The sequence below is a fragment of the Trichosurus vulpecula genome, chromosome 1 (genome assembly GCF_011100635.1).
Source record: "Trichosurus vulpecula isolate mTriVul1 chromosome 1, mTriVul1.pri, whole genome shotgun sequence".
Lineage (NCBI taxonomy): Eukaryota > Metazoa > Chordata > Mammalia > Diprotodontia > Phalangeridae > Trichosurus > Trichosurus vulpecula.
This window is the reverse complement of record NC_050573.1, coordinates 54168415-54178874: the sequence shown is the minus strand read 5'-3', so window position 1 is coordinate 54178874 and position 10460 is coordinate 54168415.

Below are 10460 nucleotides of genomic sequence, written 5' to 3'. Positions count from 1 at the left end.
CTTTGCCTTTCTGGAGACGGAGGGGAGAAAGAAGAGGCATGAGGTCTTCCTGGTGCAAAGGGCTTTGGGGCCAGGCCCTGGTATGAGGGACCTACACCCGTCCCAGACATTTATCTTCAATAAATACTTTATGGCTTCCATGACAGTCAGGGGGAAGAAGACTTCATCCACATTCAGATATCTCAATTCCCTGCGCCTTCCCCACCTCACCCCATCCCACTCTCCAGACCCAGAGCCAATACTCAGTGGCGGTATCAGTAAGTGCAGCCCCAGTCTGGATGCCCTGATTCACTCACCAGATCCTAGGGTGTGAGTCCTCAACTCATAAAAGAAACTGGCAACCTCAGGAAGCAGCTCACACCCTGTCACTAGTGTGAGCCATAGAAATCCTGGTTTCTTGCCTTCTCCCTGTTCAGACCACCACCCCCCCCACCCTCACCCCCACCCCCCACCCCCCGCCAAGGGGAGATTCCCCTCAAACACAGACTCACACAAGCCCTCTCCTGTGGGGCTTTGCAACTTCCTATCTGGAAACTCAAGCTGAGAAAAACTGAAAGAACCTGAGGCCAAAGTATTTGGAAACTACAACCAACTTAGAGCTCCAAGCTAGGAGACCAGATCTGAGTCACAAGCCAGGCCAGACAACAAGGAAGGGGTCTATCTGTGATTTTCAGTATCACAGAATGTTTTGAACTAGAAGGGAACTTAGAGAGCATCTGGGCAAACCCTTCCACCACCCTAATCTTGCCAAACCAAGACTCAAAGACTGTGACTTGCCCAAGGTCATACAGTTAATAAGTAAAAAGAACTAAGATTCAAACCCAGGTCTTCTGACATCAAATTCAGTATTTTTCCCACTTTACCAAATTGTGTCATACTCCACCTATTAAATTGTACATGCTTTAAGGGCAGATACTGTTATTATGATTTTTTTCATGTGTTCCCCTCATATAGTACACAGTAGGTACTTAATAAGTGCATATTGCATTGAATCTGTTCTGTATGGCACAGCCATAGACTGGGCCTGGGGTACTCTGTACCAGGCCTGGCAAAGATGCCCCATTAACTGAGAGTGGCCTCACTGGCTCTGTGCCTCAAAGGCTTCCAATCCTGAGGAATCATATGACTCCAAGTCCAGTGTTCTCCTCACTACAGAAGAGAGAGAAGCAGTTTACTTAAAGTAGAGATCTCCTCCCTGCCCCTCACCCCCCCCCCCCCGACACACACACTCCTTGTCAGATTTGGGAAAAAATATCCAGCTTTGTTTTGGTTACCCCTCCATTCACCATCCCCAAACAATGCTCTACATTAGCCCCCCAACATGGATGGAAGGGAAATGCTAGGAATCCTGGCAGGGGAGATGCCACTTCCTCCTAGAGTTTGAAATAGAAGAAAGAAGGTCAGTATCTGGATGCACTCTAGATTTTGAGAAAGAAGATATCCAGCGGAAAGGAGACAGGATCCCACAGACTAAAATTCTGCAGGGGAAGTCAGCGCAGGAAGGAATAAAATTCTGAGGACAACAATTTCAGCGAAGAGGGGGAAATGCAATATCTGAAGAGATACTTGTGGATGCACAAGGAACTCACCAACTAACTCACAGTTTATGAAGAAATGTAACAGAAAGGCAGAGAATTGGGGTGGAGGGGAAGAGAGCTGGTCTAGTAGTCAAGAGGGCAGAGCTCAAGTGTGACACACTTGACTATGTGACTCTGGGCAAGTCACAACCACTCAGTGTTCTGGACGAATTAACAGCGATTAGGCTCCTGAGCTAAGCATGAGGAATACAAAGCAAAAAATTCCAGCCTCTAAAACAGTAAGCTGTAGAGAACGAGCCATTCTGCATTGGTAAGGAAAGCCCCTCAAGCCCTCCACTAGGTGCTTGCTACACCAAGGAAATGAGGTTCTGTTTAAGCTTCATATAATTTTGTTAATTAGTTTTGATTTTTGACTCTGCTGACTTCATTCCTCATCTGTTCATATAGATCTTTTCCTGCATCTTTGTATTCATTGCACACATTTTTTCTTACAGTAAAATTTCACTACATTCACATACCACCATTTGTTTAGCCATCTCCCAATCAATGGTTGTGTGCTTTATTTCCAATTCTTGGCTGTCACAGAAAAAGTGCAGCTACATATATTTTGGAGAATGTGGGGAATTTCTTTTTAGTAATGGTTTCCCTGGGGGTATAAGCCCAGAAGCCTCTGGTTCAAAGAGTACGGATGTTTTAGTCACTTTATTAGCATAATTTCAAATTGCTTTCCAAAATGGTCATACCATTTCACAGCTCCACCAACAATGCATTAGTGTATCTATCTTCCCACTACCCCTCCAACACTGGCTGTTGCCATCTTTTGTCGATTTGCTGAGTGTGAAGTAAAACCTCAGGGTTTTGTTAATTGGCATTTTTCGGATTTGGAGCATTCTTTCATGTGGTTGTGAATATTTTGCAATTTATCTTTAGAGAAATGTTTGTTCATATCCTTTGACCACTTATCTATTGGGGAATGGCTGTTAGTCTTCATACACATACATGTTTCATGTATATAATGATTTTATTATATTGATACAGCCTAGCCACAAGCACTAAATGTTTCTCGAGCTTTTTAAGTTGTCTAATTCCATAAGGAATACTTGGAATGGAATCTATACAAGTCCTTTGTGTGCTTTGGTAGGTTGATCCTCAGGTGTTTTATGCATTTTGTATTTATTTAGAATAGGATTCCCTTTCTTTTATTGTTTCTTAAGTTTTGTTATTATTATATGGAAGGGCTGTATATTTTTGGTATCCAAGATACATAAACAATTTGTGTGTGTGTGTATATATATATATGTATATATATATGGATGTGTTTATTTATGTATATGTATATATACATATGGTTAGTTGGTTGTTGTCCTTCATTCTTCTCAAAGAGGACCAAAATGACATCAGTATATTAGAGTCAAGTTACAGTGTGTCCGACTGTGGCTGATCAGACCAATGCAAGCTTGGCATGCTCTACCATAGGCTGGGCACAAATCGTCCATGTGAACATTTGGGGTGGATTCTCTAAATCTGCACATCTCACATTTCTTTTGAGATATTTCAATTCTGCTTTGCTCCTAGAGCACGGTGCCTTCTCTGATGAGGGCACGAAGTCCTGTGCCACTCTCTTCCATGTCACACAAAGTACACACACACACACAAACACGCAAATTATTTCTATGGTTTGGATACCAAACCTTTGTGAAAGAAATGTTCTATTAGACTACTTTCTGCTTATCCTAGGTACATTAATTTTGTCTGTGGGGAAACTTTTCTATTTCAAGTACTCAAAGTTATCTATTTTATCTTTTGTAACTGCCTCTGTCTCTACTTTGGTTAAGAATACATCACTTACCCATAGCTGTGAGAGACATATGATTTATTTTTCTTCTAATTTTTTTATAGTATGATCTTTAATATTAAGGTCTCATATCCTTTTAGAGTATACTGTGGAATGGGATATAAGGTGTTGGTCTAAGCCTAATTTCTGCCAGACTGCTTTCTAACATTTTTCCAGCAATTTGTATCAAATAAAGAGTTTTTCTTAGTTAATTTCTTTTTTCCACTTTATCAAACCAGATTATTGAGTTCTGTTGTTTCTGATTCTCTCTCATCTAATCTGTTCCATTGATCCACCTCTCTATTTTGGTTTATTTATTTAGTTTTAGTTTTCAACATTCACCTTTACCAGATTTTGAGTTCTAAATTTTTCTCCTTCCCTCCTCTCCTTGCTCCCCAAGACAGCATGCAATCTGATATAGGCTATACATGTACAGTTATATTAAACAGATTTCCACATTAGTCTCATCGTAAAGAATCAGAACCAAAGGGAAAAGCCATGAGAAAGAAAAAACTGCAACAAGAGAAAAAATATAATGCTTTAATCTGCATTCACACTCCATGTTTCTTTTTCTGGGTGTGGATAGTATTTTCCATGATGAGTCTTTTGGAAGTGTTCTAAGTCATTGTATTTCTGAGAAGAGCTAAGTATATCAGAGTTGGTCATCACACGATATTGCTGTCACTGTATACAACAATCTCCTGGTTCTGCTCTCTTCACTCAGCATCAGTTCATGGAAGTCTTCCCAGGTTTTTCTGAAAGCATCCTGTTTATATGGAACAATAGTATTCCATTACATTCATATACCACAACTTGTTCAGCCATTCCCCAATTGATGGGCATCCCCTCAATTTCTAATTCTTGGCCACCACAAAAAGAGCTGCTATAAATATCTTTGTGCATGTAGGTCCTTTTCCCATTTTTATGATCCCTTTGGGACATAGACCTAGTAATGGTATTGCTGGCTCAAAGGGTATGCAGAGTTTTATAGCCCTTTGGCATAGTTCCAAATTGCTCTCCAGAATGGTTGGGTTAGTTCACAACTCCACAGGTCTCTATTTTCTAATGCCAGAAATGGCATTTGATGACTGCTGCTTTGTGATATAGTTAAAGTCTGAAAGTGCTATTTATCCTCCCTCCTTACTTCTTTTCATCATTGCCTTTGATATTCTAGATCTTTTGTTTCTCCAAATGAATTTTGTTATTATTTTATCAAGTTCTATTTGGTCATTTGATTGGTATAGCATTAAAAGTGAAAATTATTTTTAGTAGTATCATCCTTTTTATTATATTGACATAGTCTTCTTATTATTACTTCTTGTGTTTTATTATTATTATATAGACATGCTGTTAGTTTTTAAGGATTTGTTTTGTAACCTGCAACTTTGCTAAAGCTATTAATTGACTCAATTAGGATCTTCGATAATCCTCTAGGATTTTCCAATTAACCGTCATATTGTCAGCGAATAAGGATAATTTTATCTCCTTTTTACCATTTTTACCTTTCTCTTGTCTTATTGCTGTTGCTAGCACTTCCAGAACCATACAAAACAAAATTGGGGAAAGTGGGCTTCCTTCATTCACTCCTGTATTTATTGGGAAAGGTTCTCCTGTGTATTTCTATTGCATATGATGCTTACTTTTGGTTTTAGATAAAGGCTTTTCATTATATTTTTATTTTATTTATTTATTATATTTTATTATATTTTTAAAGGGAAGGCTAGGTTATAGAAGGCTTTGAATGCCAAACCGAGGATTTTTTATTTGATTCTAGAGGTGATATGAAGCCACCGGATTTTATTAAATAGGGAAGTGACCAGTCCTTTAGGAAGATCAGTTTGGTAACTGAATGGAGGATAGATTGGAATGGAGAGAGGCTTGAGGCAGGCAGATCCACCAACAGGCTATTATGAAAGTTTAGATATGAAGTGATGAGGGCCTGCATTGGTAATGACAATGTCAGAGGAGAGAAGGGGACATATTTGAGAGCTGTTGCAAAGGTGAGATTTACAGACCTTGACAATAGACTATTTATGGGAAAGATAGTGAGGAGTTTAGGATGACTCCTATGTTACAACCATGGTCACTTTTTATAAAACTTATTTGTGGTGCTAGAGAAATATTCATATTGCTTTGCTGTGCCATTTAGAAGATTCCATAAGTTGTTATTTTTTTACTTTAGTTTTTTCAGTAATTTATTCAGTTCCCTATATTCTCTTTTCTTTATTTTTCTTTTAGACTTAACCAAAACCGGGAGGGATATTGAAATCTCTGGTCCCTCTTGTGTTAACTATGTCTTCTTGTAGCTCAGATAATGTTTCTCTTATGAATTTGGATGCTAAGACATTTTAGGCATATAGATTTATTACTAATATTAGTTTGTTGTTTATGGTTCCTTTCAAGCATAATATAATTTCCTTGTTTATCCCTGCTTTCTTGGATTCAATTGATGTATAGTAAATTTTGTTTTTGTTTTCTATCCCCTCCATTTTATTTTGTGTATGTCTTTGTTTTCAATATGTGCTTCTTGCAAGCAACAGATTTTGCAGAAACTTGTTTTCTTAGCCAATCTGTTACTCTTTTTCATTTTATTGGATTGTTTAATCTATTGACATTCAAAGTTATGAAAGTTATATTTACAGTTTCCTCAATTTGTCTCTAATATTGGGGGAGTTATTATGATTTTTCCCTCTTCTGTTGTATACATATAACTGTTCTTTCAGTTATTTTACCTTAATCATTTTTGAAGTGGTCTTGTTTCCACTAGTTCTCTTCCCTTCACTCCTGATTCCCTCCTTTCATTTGTTATCCTCTTCTCTTTGTAGTTGAGCTTATAAGTTCCATTTTTTAATTCCTTTTTCTTGGATTATATAATTCTTCACCCACCCACCTTTTTTCTCCTCTCGGTTAATTAAGTAAATTTCCCCTTCCTTTCTTCTCTATCAACTAGTCCGGTTCATTAGCTTTGTAAATCTCATCTTATGCCCCTTTCCAAAATTTCTCACTCTTTTCATTATCTATCCTTTCTTTCTGCCTACTCTAGACCTTCATTCTTTGATTCATAACTGTTTTAATTATATAGTTTCTCTCTCTTATCTGTATTCCTCACTCAGAGTTTCAAAGTTATCCATTCTAGGCTTTCCCTTTTAAGCAGTTTCTACCACTGCCTTATATAGTTTGTGCCATGGATTCCCTTTTTCATTGTGCTCCACACCCTGAACAATGCCCCTTGGTAGAGCCCTTCCCCCATTACATCCCTGATTATGCAGCCCATCACTGATTTATAGATTCCTTTGGTTACCTTTTTTCCCATTTGCCTCCAAATTTCCTCTTAATTCAATGCTCTACCACTTCCCCAGGTGCTATTTGCCCCCTGGAGTTCAACTTCCCTTTTTCCAAGGTAGGAAAAGTGGGCTTTTCAAGCACCAAACTCCCCAGGCTACACCCAGCACAAGGTCCCTGTCTCCTTTCATAGATGATCCCTCTCACCCATATGAGCATTTATCAGTGGAACCTCCTCCCACCACTAAAGGAAGACCCCTTCCTTTCTTCCTTTTTTTCAATCCTTTCCCCCTCCTCCTTATCTACTCCCCGGTAGGTTCTTCTCTTTCTGAGACCACAAGAGTCACCTTCTTTCCTAATTATTAGCCCTCAATTTGACCCTCGACCATACATTCCATTCTGGCCCCCTATTCTCCTCCCCCCTTTCAAGTACCCTCCCATGTTGTAATGTAGTCCTACAAAAAAAAGCATCAATTCACCTACAGGCAGGGAGTCAGCAGGTTCTGTCCATACTGCCTCAGGTCCATCTCTTCACTGTTATCTTCACCAGTCTTTTTGTGTAGATTCAGAAAGAATCTCTTACTGATCTCTGTTTTCACTCTGTTCCTGTCCTTGGTTGCTGCATTTACTCACTCTTTCTACACTTCTATTGTTTGGGGTATCCATGAAGTAAATAATCTCTTCAATTCTGGTTTTCTTTCTAAAAATGTTTCAAATGACTCTTTGTTATTGAATGTCCATCTTTTTTCATGCATGGTTAGGCTCAGGTTTGCGGAGCAGGTCACCCTGGGCTTCATTCTGAACTCCAGTGCTCTTTGAAATACATCATTCCATCTCTTCCTATGTTTTCTTGCATTATTCAAATGTTCTTTTTTTCGTATTTGAAAGTCTTTCTCTTGGTGGCTTGCAGAATTTATTGCTTCTGAATTGAGTTGTTAAATTTAACCACTGTGTGGCTTGAAGTTTGCAGCCTTGGTTTTTGTTTTTTTTTTTCCTGGAGGTGATCTGTGAATTCTTTCAGTTGGAATTTGGTCTGGGCAGTTCTCTCTATTTCCTTCATTATAGTGTTAAGGTTTTTTGTCCTATTGTGTTATTCTGAGAGACTTGTGATCCTTAGGTTGTCTCTGTGCTTCCTGTCTTTGAACTTAGTGCATTTTGCTTGCATAATAAATATATTTCTCATAATGTTATTTTTTCCCTTCTCTTCTTCTAGATAGTTCTTTGCTTCTATAAATTTTCATTTCTTATTGTTCTCTCTCTTGTTTCTTTGGTCAGGCTTGCTATTGTAGATTCAAGCTTTTTTCATTCGTCTCATTTTTGATGTGCAGGACATAGATTCCGCTCACGTAATTTTTATTCCTCTCTCAAACCACTCAGGAACAGAATGTTGTAGTTCCATATTCTCCTCAAATTCCACAAGATCCTCTCCACTAAACACAGTGCCTAGCACATAGTAGGTCTCAATAAAAGCTTGACTTAACGTGTCAGTATTATTGTGAAAAAATGGAGTGATGTAGACTACACACTAATATAATTAGTTGGATTCAAAAATGGTTATATGGTTGGAGTCAAGGTAGTCATTAATGATTTAGCGTCAGCCTGGCAAGTCCTCTCTGATGGAGGATTTCAGGCATCTGAACTACTTAAAATGTTTATCGATTTGGATTTGGATAAAAGCATAGATGGAAAGCTCATAAAACTTGCAGATGACACGGAATTTGGAGAAATAGCTAATAAACAGGATGACATAGTCAGGATCCAAAAAACCCACTGAAAGCCTCGAGCCAAGGCTAGAGAGTTGGCCAAAGCTTAACAGCTGAAATTCAATAGAGATAGACAATCTTCCTCCTGGGTTCAAAAAACCAAGTTCCCAAGGACAAGATGGTTAGACAGCCATTTGTCTCAAAAAACAAATCTAGTAGTTTCGGGGGACAGGAAACTCAATAGGAACTCACAGTGAGATGTCACAGCCCAGAAGGTTAATGCAACCTTGGACCTTTCCTAACGAGAAACAGAGTTTCCAGGGGTAACAGGGTGCTCTGCCTCATTTGTACTTCAGTCATTCAGTAAATGCGTATTTATTAAGCACCTACTATGTGCCAGGCGCTGTGGTAAGTGCTGAGGATACAAAGAAAGGTAAAAACATGGTCCCCGACCTCAAGAAGCTCAAATTCTAAAGGGAGGGGGAAGAGAAATAACATACAAAAAAATGTATACCTAAGATATATGCAGAGAAGATGGCAGGTTGGGGGGGTGGGTAGGATGGGGGAATAGGTTAAGTCTTCTTGCAGAAAATGCTGAGTGTTGAAGGACACCAGGGAAGGCAGGAGGCAGATGTGAGGAGGAAGAGCATTCCACCCCTTGGAGGACAGACTGCAAAAGACACATATCAGGAGACGGAGTGTCTGGTGAGAGGAACAGCATGAAGGCTAGTGTCACTAACTCACAGAGGACATGAAACGGGTAAGGTGCCTCAAGACTAGAAAGGTAGGAAGGGGCCAGATTGTGAAAGGCTTTAAAAACCAAACAGAAGATTTTATGTTTGATCCTGGAGGTAATAGGGAACAGTTAGCATTTAATGAATGAGGATGACAAGATCAGACCTAGTAAGTTAAAGGTTGGAAGTGACAAGAAGACAGAGACATCGAAATGTGAAGGGAAATGCTTTCAGATGAAGAGAAAACATTATGCAACTTAGAAAGGGTCTGAGACTGAAAGTGAAGAGTCTGACATGAAATGAATTTGACCCAAGGCACCAACTGCTTCGATGTCTATGTTTTCCAGCTACTCATCTGCATTAAGACCCAACTGGGGAAGTCAAAGGGATGCCTATCAATTGGGGAATGGCTGAACAAGTTGTGGTATACAATTGTGATGGAGTACAATTGTGCTGTAAGAAATGACAAGGGAGGTGATTTCAGAAAAACACAGCAAGACCTATACGAACCAATGCAAAGTAAAGTGGGAATGGAGAGATCATTGTGCACAGTAATAGCAAGGTTGTAATGATGATTAAAACTTGACTACTCTGATCAATGCAATGATCCAAGACAATTCCAAAGGACTCATGAAGAAAGAAATGCTATCCACCTCCAAAGGACTGTTGAACTCTAAGTGCAAACTGAAGTAGAATTTCCTCACATTTTTTTTTTTTTGCATTTGGCTAACATGGAAATGTTTTGCATTATTTTACATGCATAATTGATATATTATTTGCCTTCTCGGTGGGAGGGAGAAAGATAATCTGGAACTCAAAATTTAAAGAGAAAAGAATGTTAAAAATAAATAATAATTTATTTATTAGTAAGTGGTGCTTGGGAAGTGAAGCTTAGCTGATCATTTTAAGTAAAGTCCCAAACTGAGGGAAACCACCTCATCACTTTTCACTAGCCAAACAGAAACAGATGATGGGGCTGAAGTCAGCTGACCCCTTGCTCTAGCTGAAGAGAGCATAGTCCCACTCAGCCAAGCCAGTGTCTGAAGGTACTGAAGGTACCAAAGGTGCTTAGTATGAAGTGCCTGGTGCCTAAGTGGTGATTAGCTGAAAGACCTGCTTGACAATCCTAGCAGATGTCAAGCCCTAAGAGGAGAAAAGCTGGGCTGGGCCAGTCGTCCAGCTGAGATACTATTTCTTACAAGAAGCCAGCCCAAATGAGTAGAAGAGCAACTTGTCCATGACTGACACCACACCCCAAGGCAGACGTGAACTTCATAAGGAACCTCTGTAGTAGGAACATCAAAACCATGCAGGTCTAAGGTTGGGAGCTGCATTGTTCGCACATGTTCCCTAAATGTAGCCTCGTTAC